This window comes from Miscanthus floridulus, chromosome 8 (assembly GCF_019320115.1).
Source record: "Miscanthus floridulus cultivar M001 chromosome 8, ASM1932011v1, whole genome shotgun sequence".
Lineage (NCBI taxonomy): Eukaryota > Viridiplantae > Streptophyta > Magnoliopsida > Poales > Poaceae > Miscanthus > Miscanthus floridulus.
In genome coordinates this window covers 176,531,604-176,559,588 of record NC_089587.1, presented here as the reverse complement: position 1 = coordinate 176,559,588, position 27,985 = coordinate 176,531,604, and the positions used below count along the sequence as shown (strand labels likewise).

Sequence of the window (27,985 nt, the reverse complement as noted above, 5' to 3'; positions counted from 1 at the left end):
GCAGTTTAGTCAGGGTCCAATCAAGCAAGGTGCTCGGTGAAAGCAATACATGACATTATATCAGGATTCGATGAAAGGAAAAAGGAACTCGTTGAATCAATGGTTCGGAGGGCTTCTAAAGTTTCCACTGATTAAATCTACAAACAGACGGTTCTCAGCTTGGCTTATGGGAATGGTTGATGTTGCAAATTCAAGGTTAACAATGCCAAATGGCAGCGTTTTAAGGTTCACTAAGAAGGATATAGCTATTGTGTTTGGCATTCCGGATACTGGGAAAAGGGTCAATGAAGCAGGACATCTGAGCAAAGAGGCCAAGGAAAGAATGAAGCTACAGTGTTGGTCTTTTGGGGTGGGGGGGGGGGGGGGGGGGGGGGGGGGGGGGGGTAAAGACGGGCTCTGTTCAGCAGCTAGTGGACGCTAGGTACCCAAGAGGGATGAGCGCAGAACAGGAGGCTGCATTCAAAGTTGCGTTTGTGTTTTTTGTGATGTCCACCCTGTTTGCGCCGGGAGCCAAGCATGATTATGTGCACGTAGACTACTGGGGTGCCATGTTCGACCCCAATTGTATTCACCAGTTTGACTGGTCTGACTACGTTCATAAACGGTTGCTGTCATCGGCTGCAAAGTTCAAGTCCCATGAAGACTCAGGTTGCCATGCACCGTCGATGAAACAGGCTATGTCTACCGTAGATGAATCGGTAGAGGTGTGTGAGATACGAATTAGATGATGACGCAGAACACAGAGACAACAATTTAAATAGGTTCATGTCTATGTCATGTGTCTTTGGTGGATTATATTATGAGATGAGATGATTCTAGACTAAGCCCAGGATATGTATGTTGATGTCGACTAGGGGACCTCTGTCCCTCCTTATATATTCTGGAGGGATAAAGTTATGAGTAAAATATTCTATTTGGTATTACAATATATAATAAATCACATCTTCTTGTAGCCTTGCGGTGCACGTCGATCAGTGCCGTGCGTCGCACGCTTTGATCTTGTGGGCTTGACCACCTCTGATGGTGCAGCCCATGTCTTGCGCCGTGGGTACCAGGGGTCATACCCCCACAGCTAGTCCCTGGACACCTTGTATCCGCTGAGCAACATCGTCTTGAGCTTGTCCGAGTAGTTGAACATGTTGCCGGTCAACAGGAGCAGGCATCCGACTAGTTTAACTGGGAGCTGAACTGTTGAATCGAGTGTCCGAGTAGTTTAACTGGTAGCTGAGCTGTTGAATCGAGCATCCGACCAGTTGAATTAGGAGTCGAGTTGTTGAATCGAGCGTCCGACTAGTTTAATTGGGAGCCATGCCCGGACTCACTCAAAGCTGAGGTTTGCCAGAAGGATATAAGGAGGTCAAGTTTAAATTTTTTGAAACCTTCACCTTAGGAGAAGTGTGTCCACTTAGGTTCCGAGCGGCGAAGTAGGACGCTTAGCGTCCCTGACTTAGTCAGCGTAGAGGAACTTAGTCCCTCGAGGGCGAAGATAGATGCTTAGCACCCATGCCGTAGGCAGAATTGACTCTTAGAACCAAATAGAGAGCAATGACGATTAAGCATATTCACCGCAAGGTGAAATGTGCCCCCTTAGTCCTCGAGCCTGACAATAGGTGAAGTATTCACATGGTGCCAGGATCCAAAATAATAGTCTTCAGGTGCCAAACCAGTCCCCAGCTTAGCTAAGAAGAATAGTAGTCATCGCCAGATGACGTGTATACACGTAGTCCCTGAGACTGCTAGAATATTGAGAAGAAATCTTGTAGCAGGATCAAAGAAGTTTGACGAAAACTTGCCAACGTCATCTACGATGTACTTATCAAGACCTCGGATGTGCTGCCCAAGATCAGCACCCTGATCCGAATAGCATGGAGCAACTTGATAGCACACCGAAGAGACGTAGCAAATTCCAACCACCAAAGGAGCCTCCAGCTTAGCTAGCGACTCTTGTACAAAGAATCCGAACACTGAGGAGTCCCTAGCTTAGCTGGCGATGCTTGCTCGAAGAATCCAGATACCGAGGAGTCCCTAGCTTAGCTGGCGATGCTTGCACGTAGAATCTGAACACCGAGGCGTCCCCAGCTTAGCTAGCGACACTTGCACGTAGAATATGAACATTGAGGAGTCCCCAGCTTGGCTGGCGACGCTTATACAAAGAATCCAAATACCGAGGAGTTCCTAGCTTAGATGGCGATGCTTGCATGAAGAATCCAAAAACCGAGGAGTCCCTAGCTTAGCTGGTGACGCTTGCACGAAGAATCCAAACGCTGAGGAGTCCCCAGCTTACCTGGTGAGGCCCCCAGCAAAGCTGACGATGAAGTCCAAGCAACTGGTCGGCAGCGAAGTGAACGCCTAGCAGAAGTGAGCACCGAACAGTCCGACCAGTTAGTTAGCGGTGAAGTCCGTCTACCAGATGGTCCGACCACCCAAATGATGATACTCTTGTCCTTCCCGACTGATCTAGTCCTCGAGCGTAAAAAATGAGCTCGGCAACCGAACCTGGCCCCTGTAATAAAAATATGGAGAACATGTAGTACATGATATAAAAATAAAGTATATGAACTCGGCGATGAAGGCAGTAGAGCGGAGTAAATAAACATTATGTTTATTTTGGAGTTTGTTCATATTTCAAATATGAATATTTCCTTCCCGTTGGTGTAAACACTTAGTGTTATTTTGAAGTAGTGTTTATATTTAATATAAACAATCCGACCAATTAGTTTGTAGCTGAGCTCTCAGCCTTGGCTAGCCCGTAAACCATAACGCGGAGCACAGAGCTCGTGTACGTGTAGAAAAACAAGGCGTCGCCAGGGAGCCGCTACCGGCCACCCGCAACGCAGAGGGCAGGCACTCGTCTCGTGCACGTGTAGGGAGAAACCGGGGATAGAGCCATCTCTGGGGACCTCCTAGCGTAAACATGACTGTTCGAGGATTTGTCTTAGGCATAGTCGTATGTCATCTTTTAAGATTGTATATATGGAGAAAAGTCATTTGGAGAATAATCGTGGAGAAAATAGCACAGAGAAACATCGGAGGCGTATGAAGCTTAGAGAATATTAAAGTGTGACTTAACTTGATTGACGTCGAGTGGAGTAGAGGAGTAGGCGAGTCATGATGTCCGAGTAGATAGATGCGGTGCGAACGGCTCGCTTGACGGCTCGCTTGCGACTCGATGGAGGCTTGATCGGCTCGTGCTTGTATGTAGCCGGATCTCCCAAAAGCACCGAGTACAGCCAAAGAAATAATTCGGCATACACACACGTGCACGAGTATGCCCGTACTAATTTGATTAGCATGCATGGTGTACAGATTCCTTCAATGCCTGTTTATCGCTGCTTGTTGGCTGATGCAAAGGCACATAATCATGTATGTACTTAGTCCATACCAAATCTACCAGGCCTCACGGACTCGGCAATAGGCTCCTCGGCGATGGGGAAGCAACGGACTCCACGGAAAACAGAACGGCAGCGACAAACGGAGGCTCTAGGCAGTGCGAGATGTAGCAGATGCGGTGCACGGACTCACCTAGATCTGGCACTTCTTGTACTCATCCGATGCCTTCACCAAGTTAATGGAAACCTGCTAGCCCCTTCTTTATTGGAGTAGACGTTGGGTTCGATTGTTGCAGGATCACGCGAGTCTTCGATCTGGGCTGTTGGTCTTCGCACGGCGACTTGAGTTCGGCAGCAAATCTCTGTGTTGACATCGTAGGCAAGATGAAAGTCGCTCTCGCTAGGACATAAGTTCTGAGATCCCATCTGGTTCATCATGGAATCAGCACGCACACTTCTTACCTGACGCGTGTGGTAGAACCACTTAATCTAATGTCTCCCAGGAGTACTTGTCTTGCATTAGACACTAAGTACTCAAGAGATGACACTAAACTACACAGTTCTATTGAGCACACCCTAAGGAAGAACTAAAAAATCTAATTTTTTCCGTCAGGATCATAAATGAGAGTATAAAGCTTACAACATCTTTTGTCATTTCTTACATCACTTTATTACAGTAGCAGAATATTACCTCAATTGATTATAACAGTGTAATATAATAATGTTATCAGAGTTTTTAGCAAAAATGTATATAACGACAAGTTTAAGCGCTAACATTAGGAACATTTATATACATGAAACGATAAGAGACTGTAAGTCTTTTCCTTTGCAAAAACATTTTGTGAAAATTTTGAATAAACTCTACGTCAGCAATGTAAGGAAATCCTCGCTGAGCCCACCAGGAGGTTTCCACACACAAAAGTCGTCTACCATCTATTGGTCACTTACAATAGGAGGAATAAAACCCTGAGTACTCGATTGTACTCAACAAGACTTACCTGACAGGAGAAAAATAAAAGACTTCAAGGATATGCAAGGCTATCTGGCTTGTGGGTTATTGCATCTGTAGGAAGCATTACTAAACGTGCATCCTTATATTCAATTTTATTAGCAGTCATCATTAGTTCATTAACTAACCATTCTATGTAAGTACCTATGCCACTATTGGTGTTTTCAGACCACCGATGAGTAAATTTGCATTTGCACATCTGGCTCGAATGGTGTACTCAAAGGACACAAGGATTTATACTGGTTCAGGCAGAACATCCCTACATCCAGTTCGCTGCTGCTCGTGTTACCGACACTTGGTTTGCAGTAGGGGTTACAAACAAGCGAGAGAGGGGGAGGATCCCAAGTCTCTGGTGGAAAGAGTGAACGGGTGCTGAGAGCTCGCTTGCCGCTCAACCGTGTGCTCATGTCATGCTCTTGTGTCAAGATCCCCCTTTATGGGGCGCCTGCTTCCCCTTTTATAGGTGAAGGGAAAGCGCGGGTTATAGAGGAGAAAAATGAGAAGAACGAGAGAGAGAAGAAGACTTCCAGGGTTGTTGGGTTCTTCTTCTCCTTCATGCGGATCCCACCGATCCTGTAGATGTTAATAGGGATGGCTCCATGTCATGGCCTTGTTCATCACTGGCGCCATGTGCATGCGTCATCTGCCGGTCATGGCGTTCCACTCTGTCCTGACGGACGTCGTGGTGAACTAACGCGCCTGTCAGCGTCCGTACGAGGATTAGGCAAAATAGCACCGGCACGCTTGACACTGTTCTTGATGTGAATCCCTAGGTATGGCCCGTCATGGTCACGGGTTACATCGAGGCATGCTAGCCCCTTCCCTAGCGTCAGAGTTTTGACCCAGGCCATACGCTTGGACCTAGAGTGGATGGCGATGGTATGGGTCATCATCCGACGAGAAGGAACCTACGTCCTTTGGGTCAGGCGAGACGGAGTGCACGACCTTGGGCGAGACGGAACCTGCGTCCTTGGGGTCAGGTGAGACGGAGCCCGTGGCCTCGAGGTCGAGCGAGATGGAGCCCGTGGCCTCGAGGTCGGGCAAGATGGAGCCCACAACTTTGGGCAAGATGGAACCCATGTCCTTGGGGTCGGGCGAGATGGAGCCCGCACCCAATGGTCCGGGCGAGACAGAGCCCGTGGCCTCGAGGTCGGGCGAGACGAAGCCTGCGACCTTGGGGTCGGGCGAGACCTTTTAATATATCTTGGTCCATCCAAGGAAGTCAACGTAGGCGCTAACTTCCTTGCTTTGTGTATCCCTAATATCAATACCCGACAGTAGCCCTTGAGCCTATGGAGGAGTAGAATACTCCTTTGAAGGCTTTTCTGGATGGGAGGACTTTGAGGGCCTTGGCCTTCTTTTTGTAGCCCACGGCGTGTCCTGGTAGGACGGTGATTCCCTTTTGTTGCGATCGGTCTTCTTAGGGGCATGTAACCATAGGATTCAGGTGGTTGGAAATATTTTTCTTGATTTCGGTCCCCTAGGATCCGATCGGTCCGCCGTCATCCTACGACCGTGCGTTCAGTCTCCTTGCTAGTCCAACTTTCCTCGAGCCCCCACGTGTAGCAGGGGTCTGGTCGAGGGTCGGCTCGTCTTTGTGATCATCATCCCTTAAGCGTTTTTTCAATTAAACGGAGGGACAGAGCCGTGCCATGTTTTTCCTCGATGGACAAAACATGGTGCTCGGTGAGCTATTAACGGGCTAGTCTAAGTGAGGCCCTGGCTTCCTATTCGTGGGGGTCTGGCATGGGTTAGCTGGTGACCGACTCCAGACTCTTGGTGGCCAATCCATATAGTTCTTGGGTCCGTTCGGCTAGTCCCCTTTCTTTGAGGAAAAATAATAGACTGGGAACCGACCAAGACTCGAACGTGGGCCGAGATGCCCGCAGCACTCGTGCACCTGGGTACTGGCTGCTAGTGGGCCCATCCATTTCCACCCTCACTCTAAGGGTGCCCTGGAGCGGCTGTGAACCCATTGGAGGGCTAGCCTTCGAACTCTTAGGCCTGAATGGGCCGTAGGAGCGTTTTCAGCTCTATATCCCTCCTTACCTGTGACTGTTCTCGCGCCTGTCTACACCGATGTTGAACTGGACAACATCGAGAAGGAGGTGGCCCCTCTAGCACAGGACTTACCTACCGAGATAGAGGATGAGATCATCCCCCATGAAATTAGTTAGGTAGATAAGCCAGGCGGTGAACTTGTAATAAGTGGACAAGCTCTTAAATTTTGTTATGGCCATATAGATTTTTAGCTCTTCTCCCTTTTTATATAAAAATGTTAATGCATTCTGATCCTTTTCGTCATTAAGGCTATAAAGCTCGGGGTGCAGGTGAAAAAGCTCTAATCATGCTGGTGAGCAAAAACGCCATAGCCGCTGGGGCATAGGTTTTTTGCAGTCCGACCAGTTTTACTCAGTGTTTGTTTCTGCAACCCTTGCTTGTAGATCTTAACGTGAGAAAGGGTCGGGCATAGAGAATGTTTGCCAGGTAGATATACTCTTTAATGCGTTCTGACTCTTTCCGTAGTTAAGGCTAAAAAGCTCTTGGTGCGGGCAAAAAACTCTAATCATGCTGGTGAGCAAAAATATCGTAGCCACTGGAGTGTAGGTTTCTTGCTGTCTGACCAATTTTACTCAGCGTTTGTTTCCGCAACCCTTGCTTCTAGATCTTAACGTGAGAAAGGGTCAGACATAGAGAATGTCTACCAGATAGAAATGCTCTTATCAGCCCCTGAGTGAAGCCCGACCCCTTGCCATTGCTAGGGTCGGGTGTCACTAAAGATCGAGGAGTCGATGGCGAAACCGATAAGAGAAGGCGTGCATATATTAAGGGTAAAAGCGACGTAGCTATTTGATGTTTCAGGTGTTGATGAAGACTTCACCGTCAATGGTCTTGAGCTTATAGGTTCCTAGTCGGAGCAGCTCCACGATGATGTATGGTCCCTCCCATGGCAGAGAGAGCTTATGGAGGTTCTTTGTTGCTCTAGACGAGGCGGAGCACTAGGTCCCCAACGTTGAAGGCCCAACCCTGCACTCGATGGCTGTGGTACCAGCACAACGCTTGCTGGTACTTGGCCGAGCAGAGGAGGGCAACGTCATGCGCTTCATCTAGCTGGTCCATGGCATCCTCGAGGGACACCTCGGCTCCCTATTCATCATACGCCCTGACCCTCGGCACTCCATAATCGAGGTCGGTCAGGAGGATAGCCTCAGAACCGTAGACCATGAAGAATGGTGTGTAGCCAGTGGCCTGGCTGGGGGGTCATCCTCAAGCTCCAGAGCACCGCAGGAAGCTTCACGACCCATCGTCTGCCAACCTTGTTTAACCGTTTAAAGATCCTAGGCTTGAGGCCTTATAGGACCATGCCGTTTGTGCGCTCGACCTACCTATTCGTGTGGGGGTGTGCCATGGTGGCCCAATCAACATGGATGTGGTATTCATCGTAGAATCGGAGGAACTTTTTCCCGGTGAACTGCATGCCATTGTCTATGATAATGGAGTTCAGGACTCCAAAGCGATGGACGATGTCAAGAAAGAACAACATGGCTTGCTCGAACTTGATCATGGAGTTCGATCGAGCCCTTATCCACTTTATAAACTTGTTTGTGGCAATAAGCAAGTGTGTATAGCCCCCGGGTGCCCTCTTGAGAGGTCTGACCAGATTGAGCCCCTAGACCACGAACGACCACGTGATGGGGATCGTTTGGAGTGGTTGGGCCGGTAGGTGGGTCTACCGAGCGTAGTATTAACACCCTTCATAGGTGCGCACAATCTGTTCAGCATCGACTACTGTGGTTGGCCAGTAGAAGCCTTGTCGGAACATGTTTCTGACTAGGGTCCTAGGTGCGGCATGGTGCCCACAAACCCCATAGTGGATATCACTCAACAACTGCTTCCCTTATTCGATGGGGATGCAGCGTTGCAGGATCCCAGTGTGGCTTCGCCTGTAGAGCTCGCCCTCAATAATGACAAAGGACTTGGCATGACACGCGAGCCGCTGAGCCTCCGTTTTGTCCATCGGTAGTGCCTCACGGAGGAGGTAGTCGAGGTACGGCGTCCTCTAGTCGGCTAGAGGGTCAGACTTTATCGTTGGATCCTCATCAAGCTCCATGACTTTGGGGTCAGATGGAGCCACCGATTGGTTAGCCCCCGAGCCTAGGGCAGGCGACCCATCACCAGTCTGTTCTGGCTCCTTGTAGCGGACCAAGGGCTTGTACTAATTACTAGCGAAGACACCCGTCGACACCAGCTCTCAGTCAGACACCATTTTCTCTAGCGTGTCGGCCGCCTCATTGAGACACCTCAGGATGTGATTGAGCTCGAGACCGTCAAACTTATCCTCTAGCTGGTGGACTTCTCAGCAATATGTAGCCATCTTGGCATTGTGGTAGCTTGATTCATTCATGACTTGGTTGATGACGAGCTGGGAGTTGCCCCGGATGTCTAGCCATCGAATACCCAACTCGATGGTGATGCGCAGGCCATTGATGAGTGCCTCATACTCGGCCACAATGTTGGAGGAGGGGAAATGGATGTGAACCATGTACCTCATGCGTACCTCGTGGGTCAAAACAAGGACTAGCCCCACGTTGACGCCTTTCTTCATCAGTGATCCATCGAAGTACATCGTCCAATACTCTTGGTCGACGACTGCTGGTGGCATTTGGATCTCGGTCCACTCTACAATGAAATCAGCCAGCACTTGGGACTTGATGGCCATCCGAGGGGCATATGAAATGCCTTGATCCATCAGCTCAAGTGCCCACTTCACGATTCTTCCTGTGGCATCCTGGTTTTAGATGACCTCGCCGAGAGGGAAGGATGTCATGACCGTCATCAGATGTGACTCAAAGTAGTGGCGCAACTTCCTCTTGGTGATAAGGATGGCGTATAGGAGTTTTTGGATTTGGGGGTAGCGAGTCTTGAAATTGGACAAGACCTAGCTAATGAAGTACATGAGATGCTGCACTTTGAGGGCATGTCCCTCTTCTTCTCACTCTACCACTAGGGTGGAGCTGACCACTTGCATGGTGGCTACAATGTAGAGCAGAAGTGGTTCCCCATTGGTTGGGGGGACCAGGATCGGGCCCTTCATTAGGAGCTGCTTGACCTTATCAAGTGTGTCTTAGGCCTCAGGTGTCCATTCGAAGCGGTCAGCCTTCTTCAGAAGCCGATAGAGGGGGAGACCTCATTCACCAAGGCATGAGATAAAGCGACTGAGCGCAGCGAGGCACCCTATAACTCACTGTACCCCCTTTATGTTCTAAATCAGGCCCATCCTCATGATGTCCAAGATCTTCTCTGGATTGGTTTCGATGCCACGCTTGGAGACGATAAAACCCATGAACATACCCCTTGGGACCCCAAAAACGCACTTCTCTGGGTTGAGTTTGATACCATTTACTCAAAGTTTTGCGAGGGTCTGCTCTAGGTCGGCTATGACCTGGTCAGTTGGTTTGGATTTGACCACGATGTCGTCGACGTAGGCCTCGATGGTCTACCCGATGAGTTCCCTAAAACACTTGAGCATGCAACGTTGCTACGTAGCCCCTACGTTCTTTAGGCCAAACGACATTGTGACATAGCAGAATGATCCAAATGGGGTAATGAAAGATGTCATGAGCTGGTCAGACTCTTTCATCATGATTTGATGGTACCCGGAGTATGCATCAAGGAAGCAAAGGGTTTCAGACCCTGAGGTCGAGTCAACTACTTGGTCTATGCGCGGCAAAGGAAATAGATCCTTCAGACATGCTTTGTTAAGACCCATGTAGTCAACACACATTCTCCATTTCCCACTCTTTTTTCGTACAAGAACGGGATTGGCTAACCACTCAGGGTGGTATACTTCCTTGATGAATCCGGCCACCAAAAGCTTTGCAATCTCCTCGCCGATGGCCCTGTGTTTCTCCTCATCAAAGCGACACAGGTGGTGCTTCACTAGCTTGGAGCCTGGCCTGATCTTTAAGGCATTCTTGGTGACTTCTCTCAGAATGCCTGACATGTTCGAGGGTCCCCACGCAAAGATGTCTTTGTTGGTGCAGAGGAAATCGGCGAGCATGCTTTCCTATTTGGAGGAAAGCATGGTGCCAATGAGCACCACTTTGCCCTCGGAGCCACTGGGGTCTATGTGGACCTCCTTGGCGCCCTCTACAGGCTCAAAAGACCCCATCGACCGCTTGGGGTCGGGCGCTTCTTCGATGACCTCCTCCCTGATGGCCGCAAGCTCTTTGGAGGCGATAATTGCCGCGATGTGTTCGCAGCATTCAACCTCGCACTCGTAGGCACGCTAGAAGAAGGTGCCGATGGTGATGACCCCGCATGGACCCGACATCTTCAACTTTAGATAGGTGTAGTTGGGGACGACCATGAACTTTGCGTAGCATGGATGTCCTAGGATGGCGTGGTAGGTCCCGTGGAACCTGACCACCTCAAAGGTAAGGGTCTCTATCCTATAATTGGTAGGATTCCCAATGGTGATGGGCAGATCGATCTGCCCAAGTGGCATGGCCTACTTTCCAGGCACGATGCCGTGGAAAGGCGCCCCAGTTGGCCAAATGCGTGATTGGTCAATGCCCATGACATCGAGCATTTCAACATACATGATGTTGAGGTCGCTACCTCTATCCATCAGCACCTTGGTGAGTCGCTTCGTGCCAATGATTGGGTCGACCACAAGTGGGTATCTTCCTAGTTGCGGGACGTTTTCTGAGTGGTTGGTCCGATCAAAGGTTATGGCGGACTTTGACCATTGGAGGAAGGAAGGCATGGCCGGCTTAGCCGTATAGACCTCGCGGCACGCAAGCTTCTGGCAGTGCTTGGAGTCATAGGGCATTGACCCTCCGAAGATTATGAGGTAGCCATCTAGTGTTGGAAATACGCCATCCTTCCCCTCGACGTCGTCATCGGCTGGCTTGGGCTCCTTCCTATGCTCCCCCTTGTTGGAGCCTTCGAACAAGAATCACTTCATGAGGATGCAGTCCTTGTATAGGTGCTTGATGGGAAAAGCATGGTTTGGGCATGGCCCTTCGAGCAGCTTCTCGAAGTGGTCTAGGGTACCCTCGGTGGGCTTCTGACCCCCTTGCGGTCAGCAGTGGCCACGAGTGAGCCCTCACGCCACTGCTTGTTCTTCTTCTTGTTGGGGTGGTTGGAGGCGTCTTCACTAGCATCCTCGTCCTACTTTGCCTTGCCCTTAGGGCAGTCCAAAATCGCCCTGACCACCTCCTCGCCTGAGGCATGGCTAGTGGCGACATCGAGGAGCTCCTTGGTGGTTCGCGAGCTCTTATGTCCTAGCTTGTGAACCTAGGACTCATAGGTGGTCCTATACAGGAAAGCTCCTATGACATCGGCGTTGGTGACATCAGGCAGCTCATTGCACTATCGAGAGAAGCGTCGGATGTACCCACGAAGAGTTTCCCCAGACTTCTATCAAGAGTTTTTGAGATCCCATGGGTTCCCAGGACGTGCGTATGTGCCCTGGAAGTTTCCCACGAAGATCTCTTTTAGGTTCGCTCAACTTTGGATTCAGTTGGACGGAATGTGTTCCAACCATGTTCGCACCAAATCGGCTAGGAACAATGGAACGTTGTGGATAATGAAATTATCACTATCCGCTCCACTGGCTTGGCAAGCAAGTCGATAATCCTCAAGCCACAGTCCAGGGTTTGTTTCCTCGAAGTATTTCAGCATGTTGGTCGGCGGTCGGTACCGCGGTGGCAAGATGGCGTTGAGGATGTGTTGGCCAAATGCTTGAGGTCTTGGCAAGTCAGGGCTCAGGCTTTGGTCCTCGCTGTTGTCATAGCGTCCACCATGATGAGGGTGATAGCCATGGCTAGCCTCCTCCCTCTCATCACCGCGGGCACGCCTACGAGCATCCAAGGTGTTGCGTGCATCACGGTGGAGGTAGAGACGCTCATGCACCGGGATCACGACATGTGGCCTGTTGCCTCGCTACACCTAGTGGACTGACACGTCCCTATTAGGTCGCTCTGAGGGCACGCGCTGGCTGGCATCGAGCTCGCGTCGTCAAGACAGTGAGCTCTTTGCCTGCTGTGCCGCCACACGCTCGAGTAGCATGCAAATCTCATGATGGGCCTGATGATGCTCAGGTGTCATAGGCTTCGGAAGCCCCTAGAGCAAGGCTACCATGACAGCGATGTTCTGGCTTGCTTGGGTGAAATTTGGGAGGGATTCATCGTCCTTGATGATCCTCCAGCTCATGCCGCTAGCCATGGTGCATGCACGCCCACCGTCTTTATGGCGCTCGATCTCTCGCACGAGCTCCATGCATTCCTGCTCGAGCTAGAGTCTTGCTTCTTCGAGCTCTTGGTGCTATGCTCTTAGTTGCTCTACCCCCAGGCAAGGTGGGGCCCCTGTATCCCCCTCAACCTCATTATCAAGGTCGTTTGTTGGCATAGCCCCTCCCTCATGGATCTTTCAATGTATCCCTTAGGGGTACCTGCCATGAAACATTCTCACGAGGAGTGATGGCTCCCCTTGCTGGAGTCAGAGTTGGAGAGCGACTCTGATTCTCTCATGAGAAGGTCGTGGAAAGATTCCGTGACGTATTCGGTCATCCCCATGAACTCATTGTTCGTAGGGGATGGGGGAATGAGTTCCGCAACAAGGTGGTCAACGGTCTCTGTGGTGTTGTGGAGACCAAACGGGAGCACTATCAGGGCGCTTCGGATGAGGTATTCTGGGGAGAGCGGCTCTCCTCCGGTAAGCTATGTCATAACGTTGGCGAACGAGAAGGTGAGGCGACGCAGGTCATCCTGGGATGGTCGGGGTCCTAGGAAGGCACCAGTAATTGAAGTCGAGGAGCTAGTCGCTCCTAGGGGCATAGGCCTTCGGTGCGTGTAGCTATAGCTCCTCAAGTGTCTCGATGATCCCATCAAAGCCAGCAGAGTGGAGAGGCTAGACGGTGGCGAGAATGTGCGCCAACTCTTCCTCCATCGTATTGATGAAGTCTAGGTTCCCGAAGCACATGTGCGTGCTCAGGACCCAGCTGACACCATGACTAGCCATCTGAGGCTTGATGTGGATGTCGAGATGCGCAAAAAGCCCCTACGTGATGTGCCAACTGTCAGTGTTTTCGGACCACCGATGAGTAAATTTGTATTTGTGCATCTGGCTTGGATGGTGTGCTCAGAGGACACAAGGGTTTATACTGGTTCGGGCGGAATGTCCCTATATCCAGTTCCCTGCTGCTCATGTTACCGACACTTGGTTTGCAGTTGGGGTTATAAATAGGCAGAGAGGGAGAGGATCCCAAGTCTCTCATGGAAGGAGTGAACGGGTGCTGTGAGCTGGCTTGCTGCTCAACCATGTGCTCAAGTTGTGCTCTTGTGTCAAGATCCCCCCTTTCATGGGGTGCCTTGCTTCCCCTTTTTTAGGCAAAGAGAAAGCGTGGGTTGTAGAGGAGGAAAAGGAGAAGAACGAGAGAGAGAGAAGAAGGCTTTCAGGGTTGCCGGGTCCTTCATCCCCTTCATGCGGGTCCCATCGATCCTATAGATGTTGATAGGGATGACTTCATGTCGCATCCCTGTTCATCACTGGAGCCATGCATAGGCGTCATCTGCCAATCATGGTGTTCCACTCCGTCCCAGCGGACATCGTGGTGAACTAACACGCCTGTCAGTGTTCGTACGAGAATTAGGCAGAACAACACCAGCATGCCCAACACTATTCTTGATGTGAATCCCCAGGTATGGTCCGTCATGGCCACGAGTTACATCGAGGTGTGCCAGCCTCTTCCATGGCGTCAAAGTTTTGACCCAGGCCCATACTCTTGGACCTGTAGTGGTTGGCGACGGTACGAGTCCCTGTCGGATGAGACGGAACTTGTGTCCTTAGGGTCGGGTGAGACGGAGCCCGTGACCTTGGGCAAGATAGAACCCGTGTCTTTAGGGTCAGGTGAGATGGAGCCCGCACCTAATGGGGCGGGCAAGACAGAGCCCGTAGCCTTGAGGTCGGGTGAGACGGAGCCCATGGCCTCGAGGTCAGGTGAGACAGAGCCCACGACCTTGGGTGAGACAAAACCCACATCCTTGGGGTCAGGTGAGACAGAGCCCGCACCCAAGAGGTCGGGCGAGATGGAGCCCGCGACCTCGAGGTCAAGTGAGACAGAGCCCAAGGCCTCGAGGTCGAGCGAGACGAAGCCCGCGACCTTGGGGTCGGGCGAGACCTTTTAATACGTCTCGAGCCATCTAGGGAAGTCAGCGTGGGCGCTAACTTCCTTGCTTTGGGTATCCCTAATATCGATACTCGACATCTTCTTTCAAGTAGGTGGTAAGCAATCAAAAACTATTTTACCATTTTTTATATTCTAGTTATTACTACGGTGCTAGACCATAGCCAAGTCGGTACCGTCTCACAGAAATGGCAATTCGCGAATCAATGTATCCAAGCTGGGTATCCCGAAACACATGCCCCATTTGTACCCCAGACACAAACAAGACCAACCATTCCACTCCTATCACGGGGTCCAGGTCCCCGTCCAAACTTAGACTCCAAGCCCCCACACTTGAGACCCGATCTCAATATGGTGCTTAGACCTCCACCTAATACCCACCCCTAAAAGCCAGTCCAGAAAGTGTCATAATCCATGACAAGAGAGTAACAAGTCTTCCCGCTTCCATAAATAAGTATGTGCTCAGTATAATAAGTCTGTGACCTGACTACTATCCACAGCAATGGACGGTCCTCAATTGACATAGGCGAAACAAGTACAACCAGAGCCTCGCTCGATTGCCTAACCAAGTCCAGATCCAAAGTACCATTCCGCCCGGTCTCCAGTTATCATCCATATATATTTCATTATGGTGACATGATCATCAAGGCACCGTCTTTTCTGCTACTGTAGATGACTCCGTGATCCATCGTTGTTCCTATTATGATATACGTGGATGCAACACAGAGACGTAATTAATCAAAGGCAACCGCAACTCTTAAAAATACGATTACGTCTCTCTAGCTAACGAGCTAGCTCTAATGGCTAACACACTAGGCTACGTATCCATGTTGCCGAATAAGGCGTTATTTCCCAACAAATGTTTCAGTTCTACCATCTCGAGGTGTTTCGGCAGTTCATTGATTTAATATGTATATTCGAACTAGGGCTCATTAGCTATCTTAGCAAACTAATTATTATGGAGCTACAAAAATTACAGTGAGCATCTAATAATGTTATAAATTTACTGTGAAATTTTTAGAGCCAACACTATCACCATTTTATTACAAAAATTCCTACAAGTTTATATCTTAACAATATTAAGCATCTCAATTTAATTTGATAACTCCTGAAAATACTATGAACTATGCGAACAAAATATACTAGCAGATAGATCATGATTTTTGGAACCTAAAAAAATTAATTTCATAATTTTTGGACATTCACATGATTTTATATTAATTACCAAAGATCAACTCAGAATCTAATTAGACAATACTAACTAATTTATCCGAAAAGAAAAAGACAAGCGGCCTAGCGCAGCCCACTACGGCGCAGCCCACGCTTGCTTGCTTGCAAAGGAGCCCTCGAGCTTTATCCGAACTACAACGGAATCCAATCACTATTCTCCCCTCTCTTTGACAATCTCATTTAGCCCCCCTTGGGTTTTCCTAATTTCCCCATGCACATCCCCAAGGCAAAGCGCGCGGCGGCGCGGCGAGCAGCGGCACAGGGTGGCTACGCCGGCCACCTGGGACCTACGCGGACCTATCTAGTGGGTTGATAGCCTTCCCTAACCTAAACGACTGTGTTGGGTGGTGGTGAGTGGTGGCGGGGCTCACTGGTGAGGGCTGCAACGACGCGTGGCCATCCACGACGGCGACGTGGCCGTTCTAGTGAGTTAGGGTGGCTACAGGCCTAACTAGCTAGCGGGTGAGCATCAGGAGCTTACCGTGGAGTTGGTCGAAGTGACAGTTGGAGTAGAGGATGGTGGAGGAGGGCTAGCCTCTAATGGCTTCGAGGGGAGTTGCCACCCGCATCGGCCGAGCGCGACCATAACAACTCGGTGGCGAGGAAAATACTAAATTAGAGCTTGGCCGCACTCCAATCATGGCTGAATGGGGCCGGGTGGCTTGGTGGCTTAAATACAGATCCAGAGACATGACAAATCGGGCGATGGTGATGTCTCCCCGCTGGATTTAATGAACGACGTCGCGTCGGGTGGAAATGACAAGGAAGGGGAGGGAGGGGTTCAGATTGCGCATCAGCATGACATGCTTAAAGACGATAACGGTTGGGAGTATGTCTGTTGCGGTAGGGCTAAGGCGCACGTGGGGATACCGTGGCTGCGAGCATGGCCACGTGCTGGTGCAGCGAGTGTGCCATGTGCACGCGCGATAGTGGCAGTGCCATCGGGAAGGGCTAGGCAGCGGCGTAGAATTGCAGAGAGCGCGGACGCGACGGCATGGCGACAACGCCGGCAGCAGGGACAAGCCCACGCGTGTGATGGAGAGAAGGACAACAGTAGCACCACAACGCGAGGCGGGAAGGGCGGCAACGGTGGCAGCAACACAACAGGGAGGTGGGGCAGCAGCGTGACTGCTAGCAGCTGCAGGGCGAAGACAGCAGCCCGTTGGGGCCGGCCACGGCCAACCCACATCTAGATAGGCCGACTGGGCTCAGCACCGCAGTGCGTGGGACGCGGCCAGCCGTGCGATGCCGATCGGCCGAGCGAGGTGACCGTGCGCACAGGGCAGGCATATGACGTGCACGAATTTTAAAGCGCATATAAAAACTGACCTAACACTGTTGAAGCTAAACTACCTCGACCATGCTAAAGAGGGTACATCAGTCTACCATAAGGAGCAAAAACACAACATTAACCTTTAGCTAGATTTTTCAGAATTAATTCACCAACATGGCATTGTCACACTGTTTTCAAACTTAAAATTCTTCCTAGTCTTGTGATGAATTTGACTCGAAGTTCCATTTCCAAGCCATTAGAAATACTAGCTAGTCACATTATTTTTCTACGGGAAGAGTTGTATTGTCATCTACAAAGTTTGAACTTCAAACCTTATTTAGGTGTCATACACATGTTCTATAATACTTTCGCTCAATAAAAATTAGTTTTCCACCCTACTTGATATAACATGAGTTATTGAATAAATTTCTATTTAATATTTTTATTGGTCATTTTAGGCTATAAGAAATTTATCAACACCTTCTATCACATGCATTATTACATAAACATGATGCTCATTACATGATTTAGTAGTTTGTTCAGGGTGTAACACTGAGGGTGTTACAGTGCGCCACTGTCGACGAAATATGGTCGACAGTCTATCGAGGGGTATGTCCACGGTAGTAGATGAATCGGTGGAGGTGCGCGAGATACAAACTAGATGGTGACACAGAACACAGAGACAACGATTTAGACAGGTTCATGCCATCAGTCTGACGTAATAGCCTATGTTCTATGTCATTGGTGGATTATATTAAGAGATGAGATGATTCTAGGCTAAACTTAGGATCCGTATGTCAATATCGACTAGGGGACCCCTGTCCCTCCTTGTATATTCTGAAGGGATAGTGTTACAAGTAAAGTATCATATTTTGTATTACAATATATAATAAATAACATCTTCTTGTAGCCTTGTGGTGCACGCTGACTAGTGCCGTGCGCCGTACGCCGTACGTCTTGATCTTGTGGGCCGTACCACCTCTGATTGTGTGTTCCATGTCTTACGCCGTGGGTACCGAGGGTCCTACCCAATATAACTGGTTGCTCTCTTTTTCTATAGGCGAGAATGCAGGACAATAAACCTTGTTTGTCTATAGTGCGTTCATTTGATGAAGGGTCCAAACAATTCACACATGCAGGTGTTCTACCTTGACAACGTCGAGATTGGTGACTGGGATATGGATCATAGTGTCCTACCACGGATATCTTCTTTTACATATGAACGCATTCGGGGCATGATAGCAGCTGACACGCTGCTGCGAAATGACGCAAAGTCCACACCTGGGTTTGGGAAGTCAAAGGTAAAGAAAATATCACAATTGCACCTTTTAGTTCGTTCATTGTTAAGTGAGTATATGCGAAAAAAGAAATCATAGTGTGAGGTTCAGCTGTGATGCAATAACTGTTGGACTGGTTCGACGTTGCCAACTGTCATGCTATACAAGGGCACGTATGGGCATCACCGAACAAGCCGATATTGAGATTTTTTTTTTCATTTTAACACTTTTTTAAAACTAATTTTAAATCTAACACTGACGGTTTTTTTTAACTAACACTATTGGTCGCGTATATTGCTCTGGCGTGGCCAAATGCTTGTGCCGCGCCATGCATGGTGGCGTGGCAGCGGGCTGACGTGGCGATGACCAGAATCGTGACCGGTGACGTGGCAGGGCTCTGCCGCGCCACCGATCTTGACGCGGCACTGCCGCGTCACGGAGCATGGCGCAGCAGGGCCAAATAAATATCGCGCGCGAGCCCGCCCGCCCGCACGCACCCCTACCCGCTCGCTGCCAGCTGCGCAGCGCTCGCCCACGCCGCGCCCGCAAGCGCCCGCCCGCCCACGTCGCGTCCGGCCACTGCGGCCGCGCAGCGCCCGCGCCGGCCGCGCCACGAACGTCGGCACGTCAAGGCCGCCCGCTCCTAAGGTACCTCACTCTCGATTTTATGTTATTTTGATTATTATCGTTTTAGGATAATTAGTGATTTAGGACAATTAGTGATTCAGGATAGTTAGTAATTTAGGATAGTTAGGGTTTTATGATTGTTATTGATTTATGATAGTTTGTCAAATTTAAGATAGTTAGTGATTTAGCATAGTTAGGTTAGTGGATTTGTTTGTGATTTACGTAGGTAGTTTTTAGGTTTGATGTTGTGTGTTCTAGTATAGTTATACTTGGCCATGCAGCCCGAGGCCCGGTAGCCCGGCCCACGGCCCGCTAATTTGACCCGACACGAGTCCGGCCCGGCACGAGGGTCTCTGGGCCCGGGCTGGCCCGGCACGCAGCTACAGGCCGTGCCTGGGCCGTTGCGCAAGCCCGCGGGCTGGCACGGCCTGGCATGGTAATAAGCTGTCGGCCCGGCAGCAGCTCCCAGCTCCGGCGCGGCCTGCTAGCGGCCCAGCGGCCAACGGCGCTTTGGCCTCCCGGCCTCCCCCTGCCATATAAGCGCGAGGCAGGCAGGCAGCCGGCGCCCCTCACAAACCCTAAACCTAAATCACTCGATTGACTCCTCTCCTCTCCTGCTCTCCACTCTCCAGTCCACTGCGCCGCAGCCGCCGCTCGCACTCTCGCCTCGCCGTATGACCGTATCCACTGTGCCGTCGTCGACCCCGACTCCGGTGACCTCGAACCGCCGCTGCCGGCGTGCTCCTCACCCTCTCTACCTCTCCCTTCTCCCTCTACCTTTCTCCCCTCTAGATCTCGGTGATTATGTGAGTTTGTTGACCCCGTTTGTCCCTCCTCCGCTGCTCGCCGTCCTTGCTGACCTTGTGTCGTCTGCTCTGGCCGCGAGGCCGTCGTCGTCTTCTTCTCCGGCACCGGGCTCCGGTTGCGAAGGTAAGCACCTAACCCTAACCCTAACCGGCTAACCCTAATCCCCATCTTTCTTCTTTTTTTGATGAGATCTCTAACTGATCTATTCCTTCCTCCTTCGCAGGTCGGTAGCCGATGCTTCAAGCTCTAGCTGCGGCATAGAGCGAGGAGCAAGGCGGCCACCCGCACCGTTGAGGTACGGTGCTGGAGAGGCGGCCATGGCTGAAGACAATGGCGAGCTTCCGCCTGGCATGGCCCCTGAGGGCGAGAACGACGACGACATCCGTGATGACGCTGCTGCGTTGTTCGGTGTCGATCTCGGAGACGGCGACGGTGGTGAAGGGGCGACGGCGTCTGCGAACCTGGTCGGCTCCAACTCCAACGGCTCTGTTCCATCTGTTGCTGCTGCTGGTAATGGTAAGGTTGGTAAGCGTAAATCTCCTGTCTGGGATGATTTTGAAGAGATATTTGAGACTGTGAATGGAGTACAGATTTGCACTAAAGCTAAATGTAAAATGTGTAAGTCAACCTTGTCTGCTAGATCTAGTGCTGGCACTGGTCACTTGAAGAGGCACCAGAACTCTTGTAGGCAGAAAACTGATCAACATGATAGGGTTCAATCTAGGCTATCTTACAATCCTGATGGTTCTGTGCATAACTGGGATTATAAACCTGAGGTAGCTAGAACTGAACTCTGCAGATTGATTGCTAGGCTTGATTTGCCTTTGGGTATTGGTGATACAGATGCATTTGAGGAGTACATTCAACGTGCTCATAACCCTAGGTTTCGTAGGGTGTCTAGACAGTCCACCACTAGAGACCTTCGTGCTCTATTTACTAAACGTCGTAATATGCTTAAGAATCATGTTTTGTCTGGTGCATCATCTGTTGCTTTGACATCTGATATATGGTCTGGAAATGCTAAGGAGGACTACATTAGTGTAGTTGCTCATTATGTGAGTGCAGATTGGGAGCTACAGAAAAAGGTAATTAGCCTCAGGTTGATTGAGGTGAAGCACACTGGTGAGAACATTTCTGAAAAAATTGCTTGTGTGGTTCAGGAATTTGGTATGATTGACAAGATTTATTCTGTTACTCTAGACAATGCTTCCTCCAATGCTAAGGCAATGGAGACTTTGACACCCATGTTTGCATGTTATTTAGGTTCTGATCCAACACCTACTTCATCAGATCCTAATAAGCGTAAATATAATCTTATGCATCAGCGTTGTGCTTGCCATATCATTAATTTGATTGTGAAATCTGGTTTAAAGAGATTTAAAACTTACACAGAGGATTTTAGAACTGCTATTAACTTCTTAAATTCATCTAATCACAGAATTGCCATGTTTAAGAATTATTGCAATGCTCAGGGTGTTAGACCTAGAAAGTTTGGTTTAGATATGGATGTGAGATGGAATGCTACATACCTTATGCTTAAACACTTGCTACCTTACAAGGAGGTTTTTTCTGTGTTCATTAATGCAAATTTTGGCTGCATATTGTTGACTCCAAGACATTGGCTCATTGCTGCCAAGATATTGGAGTTCCTGGAATTATTTTATGAATCAACATGTGTTCTATCTGGTGTTTACTATCCAACTAGTCCACTAATTCTACACCATATGCTTGACATTGCTCATCATTTGCATGAAAGTGAAAAAGATCAAAATCTAATGGCTGTTGTCTATCCTATGAAGCTTAAATATCTTAAGTATTAGGAAAATATACCTCTGTTATATTCTATTGCTTTCATTCTTGATCCTATAGCTAAGTTGAGAGGTTTGTTTAATGTGCTGGTAATACTTAAAGAGAACATTGGTGTTGATTACAATAAATATTATGCTGATGTTAAAACTGAAATTTACAAGTTATTTGCCAAGTATGACAGCAAGTATGGTTCTACAAGGTCTCAAAGGCCTATACATCCTGCAGTCAACTCAGGTAAGAGGAAACAAGCATGGGGAAGGATCTTTGGTGGCCCTGGATCATCAGCTGTTGTTGGTCCTCCTCCCCTTGCCTCTGTCTCCACTTCAACTCAATCTGCTGCCTCTGTTGCTTGTGAGCTCACAACTTATCTGGATAGTGACAATGTCACTGCATATGAGGATGATTTTGATTTGCTTCTCTAGTGGCGTGACCACAAACTAACCTATCCTGTTCTTTCTATAATGGCAAGAGATATTATGGCTGTTCCTGTTTCTACTGTCTCTTCAGAATCATGTTTCAGTTTAACAGGAAGGATTATTAAGGAGCGGCACTGAAGACTTCTGCCTGAACATGTGGAGATGCTTGCTTGCATCAAGGACTGGGAGCTGGGTGATAGAAGACTTCAACATTCTGCTGACAACCAAGAGCTGGCAGAGTCCTTTGAGAATCTGTATCTTGATGTTCCTGAAGATGGATCTAGGCCTCCTTCTGCTAGCACATCTGCAAGTGCTTCTGTTGCTTCTGCTTCTGCTGCTACCTGAGAGCTGAGAGTTGAGAGTTCAGTTTGAGAGAGTTGAGATTGAGACCTGTGAGGCTTGAGAGTTGAGACATGATGCTTGTATCTGGTATTTGTATTGTGAACATTTGAACATTATAAGAGCTGTGTTGCACTCTTTTTCCCTTTTTGGGGTTTCTCACAAGGGTGAGTTTTACCCAAAAAGGTTTTTAATGAGGCAGCATTGTACATAGCTCATTTCTATCTTTAAATCTCTGTCTTTTGTTGTGTTTGAGTCTTGCTGTTAAGTTGTTAAATAGTTAAGTTGTTTTTGTGATTCTGTGAATGACTTGTCAAAATTATGAATGTGCTGTTGATTAAGAATCTGATGAGCAGTTTTCTACAATTTGGGTTGTGGGCTGGCACGGCCCGCAAGTTTTGGCCGGGCTGTGTGGGCGGCACGGCCCGAATTTCAGCCCGAGGGGCCGTGCTTGGGCTGTCAACGGGGCACGAGGCCCGGTAAGGCACGGCACGGGGGGCACGGCGTGCCGTGCCGGCCCGACACCAGCGGGCCGTGCCTGGCCCGTGCCCGGGCCGTGCCGAGCCAGGCCGGCCCGATGGCCATATATAAGTATAGTTAGGACTTTGGGTTTAGGGATTGATTAGGTATTTATTATTTAGTTTATAGTTAGTTATTTAGTTAGGGATTTTGGGTATAGACACTAGTTTACAAATGTCGGTACTTACTAGTGCGTGATACGTCGATTTTGATGACTTCATGAAGTTTCGTTAAATGCTTATATTCCTAGTAAAGTTGTTTATGTTACTAGTGCGCGATATGTCTGTTAATGTTACTTTGAATATATACATGTGCTTTCATATTGTGTTCGTATTGCATAACAAGTAGTTCAAATTTTTGCAATGCTATACCAGGGCGCACCAGTGGGACGAGCGTTATGCGCCGTACATACGGCGTGCCGGCTTCCTTGAGCTTGTCCGCCCTTGACCCAGCACTACTTACTGTAGCTGTAGACAGGTGCGAGTGCATTCTTTGTACGTAAACTTTCTTGTAGCAAATTTGAGGCAACTAACAGTCGTTCTATTCTTATAACAGGTGGATGCCTGAGACCCACACGTTCCACCTATCTTGTGGCGAGATGACCTTGACCATGCAGGACGTGAAGGCTATTTTTGGCCTTCGGTTGGGGAGACTTCCAGTGACAGGGATAGTTGACAACGATCACTGGAGGGAGCTGATTGCTCAGTTTACTAGCTTTCTTCCACCGGACGACGAGGCTTCCAAGAAAAATAAGTAAGAAATTGAAGCCTATTTAATACTTGCATTGCTTTCCTACAGCCATCGGGTCTCATTTTCTTTGGTAAATTTCACGAAAACTTCCGGTGTTTTATCGTCCTGGATCATGGAACGCTTTGATTACTTAGACCCACGGGTTGAGAAGGCTCAGATTGACAGGTTCGCTTGAGTGTGGCTCTAGCACTTTCTTGGTGCTTTCGTCTCCCCAGACGCCTCGGGCAACACCATCAGCTGGATCTTTCTTGACATACTACACCAGCCGTGGGAGAACATAGCGGCGTACAGCTGGGGCAGCGCAGTCCTAGCATGGACGTATCAATAGCTATGCGTTGCCTGCCGTCGCACCTCAGGGTATGTGAACCTTGGAGGTTGCTCGTACCTACTCCAGGTTTGGTGTTGGGAACGATGGTCCGTTGGGAGGCCCCTTAGTGCTGGTTTACCGATAAGTACTTCGATTCATTATATTCTTCGATATGGTTACATATGATGAGTTTATTAATGGCTAATTCATTATCGTGTTCAATGCAGCAATGGAACGGGCAGAATACACTCCCTACAACTCTGTTTATCTGGACAAAATCAGAGTTAGTTAGAGGGAATGCGAGGCGCAAGTACAGGGAGTACACGGATGATCTCGATGTCCTGACACAGCACCAGGTTACGTTCTCTTTACTATCATACCTGTGTCTTGTTCGATCTACACTATATCACAGCCTAACTCAATTACGAAATGTTTAGGTGCATTGGTGTCCTTGGGATGCTCCGGAGCTCCAGTACTATCTCAGTCCTATCACTAGGGATGAGTCAGAGGACTATCGCTGCAACGTCCCTCTTATTTTCTTCCACATGGTCGAGATTCACTTGCCTATCAGGGTCTGCAGACAGTTTGGAAGAATAACAGGCTGCCCACCACCGCTTTACTCCACCAACCAAGGATTGCACGGGTGCGTTATTGATTAATAACAAAGCTACAATTCAGAGGTGTGTGTGGTACAACTAACATCGTTTTGTTATAGGTATGACCGTAGGAAGAGGTACAAGACCAAGGATTGACGCGTGACACACAACGCGCACATCCACTTGTGGGAGACCAGGGAACGGCAGCCGGTCCATGTGGGTCCTCCACACGACCAGCACATCTTCGACAAGTACCTGCAGTGGCTTCACAGGTCTACGAGGACACATATCAAGCCCCCATACACTGAGGAGGTGATTGACGAGGACTTGAAGGAAGATGTCATCGAAGATGTGTACGACGTTACCACTAGAGAGGACACACAGCTACAGAGAGCTCCGCTTCAAAGATACGTGGTAAGATATTTGAATGGTACAATTTGTTATCCTTTTGGTATTAAGTATGTGTACTAAAACTATCCAACTGTGTTTCTGTACCCAGGCGACACAATTGTCAAGGATGTCCAACGAAGCAACGTTCCAGCTTCACGAGTCTAGAGGGCAGGGGCCAGGCGTTCTCACGGCTTTTGTGGAGGTAAACCCGTTCCGAAAATGTTTCTTTACTGTATATGCGTTTGAGAAATACACTAACTTTAACGTCTATTTATGCAGAAGGTGAAGAACAGCTGCAGGAAGCTAGCTCAGAAGCTGAGCTGTATGGACACTCCTTATGAGGAACCTCCACTCCCGGCGCGGTCAGGTGGCACGTCTTCAGCCTCTTTGAGGACACCAGCCAGCTCTTCTCAGCCAGTGACAGGTGTCACTTCGGCGGTGCGTACACCACCACATCATAGCGCTGGGAAGGACCCTACAACCGAGGACGACGACGATGACGATGACGACGACGACGACCCCCAGGCTTCCGCAGATAGCACGACCAGTAGGACGATTGGCCGCAGGATGAGATCGGCATGTCTCAGCTATGTGGTGTCCCGCTTGGTACCCAAGGAGCCTCATAGGTACTAACAAAGGTAGTTTTTTAAATACGTAGGCTACATGAACTAACGATCATAAAGAATTCTAAGTAATCGTGCATATCATATACTTGCAGGGTACGAGCCGTACGCACCGGCGATGCGACCACACCGACGTTGGCTACACTCTCAATGTGTTGCCAACAAATCCGAAGAGACAGATGCGTCCGAGGGATCCTTACACTCCTGGGTCTTAGTTTGTTTGGTCGAACTATTATTGGGGTCCGAAACTTGCAGGCTTAGTTTGTTATGTTATGTCGAACTTATGTCAAACCAATGAAAATGTTATGTGGTAGCTTGTCAACTTGTGTACGGACTTTATTTATTTGCTTCATATTCGTTTCAATGCGTCGCGACATCATAGTATGCGAGATTAAGTAGCAACTAGTTCGGAAACCGGCGGTCCCGAGGTATCTCAACGCCGGTGGCCGGCATCTTGCACGAGGGGTCGAGGAAGCCGGGGTCCATGGTCGCGTCCCCGCCGATCCTACAATATGGGGCCTAAAAGCCAAATAAATAAGTTCCCTTAAAAAATATTCGTTTCAATCCGATCCAATTTTTCGTAATCGATTAGTTAACATGGTGGTTAACCGTATTATGAAAGACGGAAAAAATATCATTGGCTTATCAAATTCTCTATTCGGCCGTGAAAAAAATTCAACAAAAGACAGAAACAAATCCACTATTGATTTTACGTCAAGCAATACTTAGAATAACTCCCACTATCGGCGCGACGCGTTCCGATTAAACCGTTAAGGTACCGCCGGGCGGGCGGCGGACGCGGCGGCCAGGCGGGCTTGCTGCTCGGGCAGGCGGGACTGGCCGCGGGGTTTCATTCGGCTCTGCCGCGCCACGGATCCAGGGCGCGGCACTGCCGCGCCAAGGTCGATGGCGCGGCAGACCCTGTCACGTCATCAGTCAGCGATTCCGGTCGCCGCCATGTCAGCCCTCTGTCGCGCCACCATGCATGGCGCAGCATAGGCATTTAGCCGCGCCAGGGCAATAGGCGCGGCCAAAAGTGTTAGTTTTTTTTTAAAAAAAACTGCCAGTGTTAGATTTAAAATTAGTTTTTAAAAAGTGTTAAAATTAAAAAAAAAATCGATATTGACAGGGAGGCCCAGATTTCGTTATGGAACGCATCGGTGAAAATGGTCAGGGTTCTACGGCTGCCGCTAGAGGTATATAGTCTCAGTACACAATATGTGATATGTTCTCATCTGAAAGATTGTAAGAAGTATGTGTAGAAGGTGCACCTATCAGGTGTTATCTTTATAGATTTTTTTTTTTGCGAAGGTGTTATCTTTATAGATACTTGTACATCGAGCAAATTGTTAACTGAAGTGTAGTGTAATATGGTCGTTTTGTCAAATGTTAGGCTGCTGGTCCCCTGTTCCTAGCGGTTCCTGATTTCAACAGTCTCAAGCTGACAACTTGCAAGCATTATGGAATAGATTGTATCAATGTTTTACTGAGTATAATGGAGCCATATGTCGATGGGTTCAGATACCATTTTGAATGGCAGCCAACTAAAAATGGTGAGACAACTGAACAACGCTAGTTTAGAATAAACATGTAGTATATAACTATGTGGATGCAACTGACATTATTATTATTTTTTGCATCGTGGCTCTATATGCAACAGGGGGTGGCTGTGTTGCCACTGCATTGAAAGATGCAGATCACCTGGATCAAACTAGTGCTGATAACAGAGCCAGTAAGCATGACAGGGGATGCCCAAGCAAGAAAAGAACATACGACATCATGAGCAGAGAAACTGGGTCTTCGTCGGGTGCAAATATGCAGATAGAGTCAGCTGATGAAATGCTATGGACTGAGGTGGATATCACCAAAAGGAGAAACTGCAGAGGGTTGAGTTTAACTGGCACGTGCCATACAAATCGTAAGGGCTAGGGAGTGCACCATCGTGTGGATGTCAGGATTCATGAGGGTGTGAGGTCACCATGGGAGCTCGGAGATGTGTGGCCCTACAATGAAAGGACACACAGTGACTTGTCAGAGAACAATGTAGGGCATGCCACTTCTGGCATCCCAGCAATATACAAATTGTAAGGGTAAGATTACAAAATAATACTTGTGAGCAAATCTTTTATCATTTTTTTAATCACAACGGCAACACTTGTCAGTAGAGATGCCCATAACAATCCCTGATGCTCGGTGAAAGCATATAGGCATCTAGTTGGGTTTCGTGATTAATGACGACATAAGATTACTGTGACTAACGTGTGTTTTGCAGAGACAATTTAAGTTAGGTCATGGTAATAGTGATTGTTTGGGCAAATATGGTTTTCATGCCCCTATCGATGAAAATCGTTTTGATTTTCAAAGGATAAACGACAAGGTTAATGACGGACAAGTTTTAAGTGTCGATTGGCGTTGAAGAGATACTTAGAGTAGTTTATGACTTTGTTTTTTTTCCTTTAGCCATACTATTAAGGGGGATATGAACTAGTAGC

At 48.8% G+C, this 27,985-nt stretch overlaps 1 pseudogene; it reads left to right on the top strand.

Moving 5' to 3' along the window:
- Positions 1–166: 166 nt before the first annotated feature.
- On the top strand, positions 167–19,994 carry LOC136470216 (uncharacterized; annotated as a pseudogene).
- Positions 19,995–27,985: the final 7,991 nt, after the last annotated feature.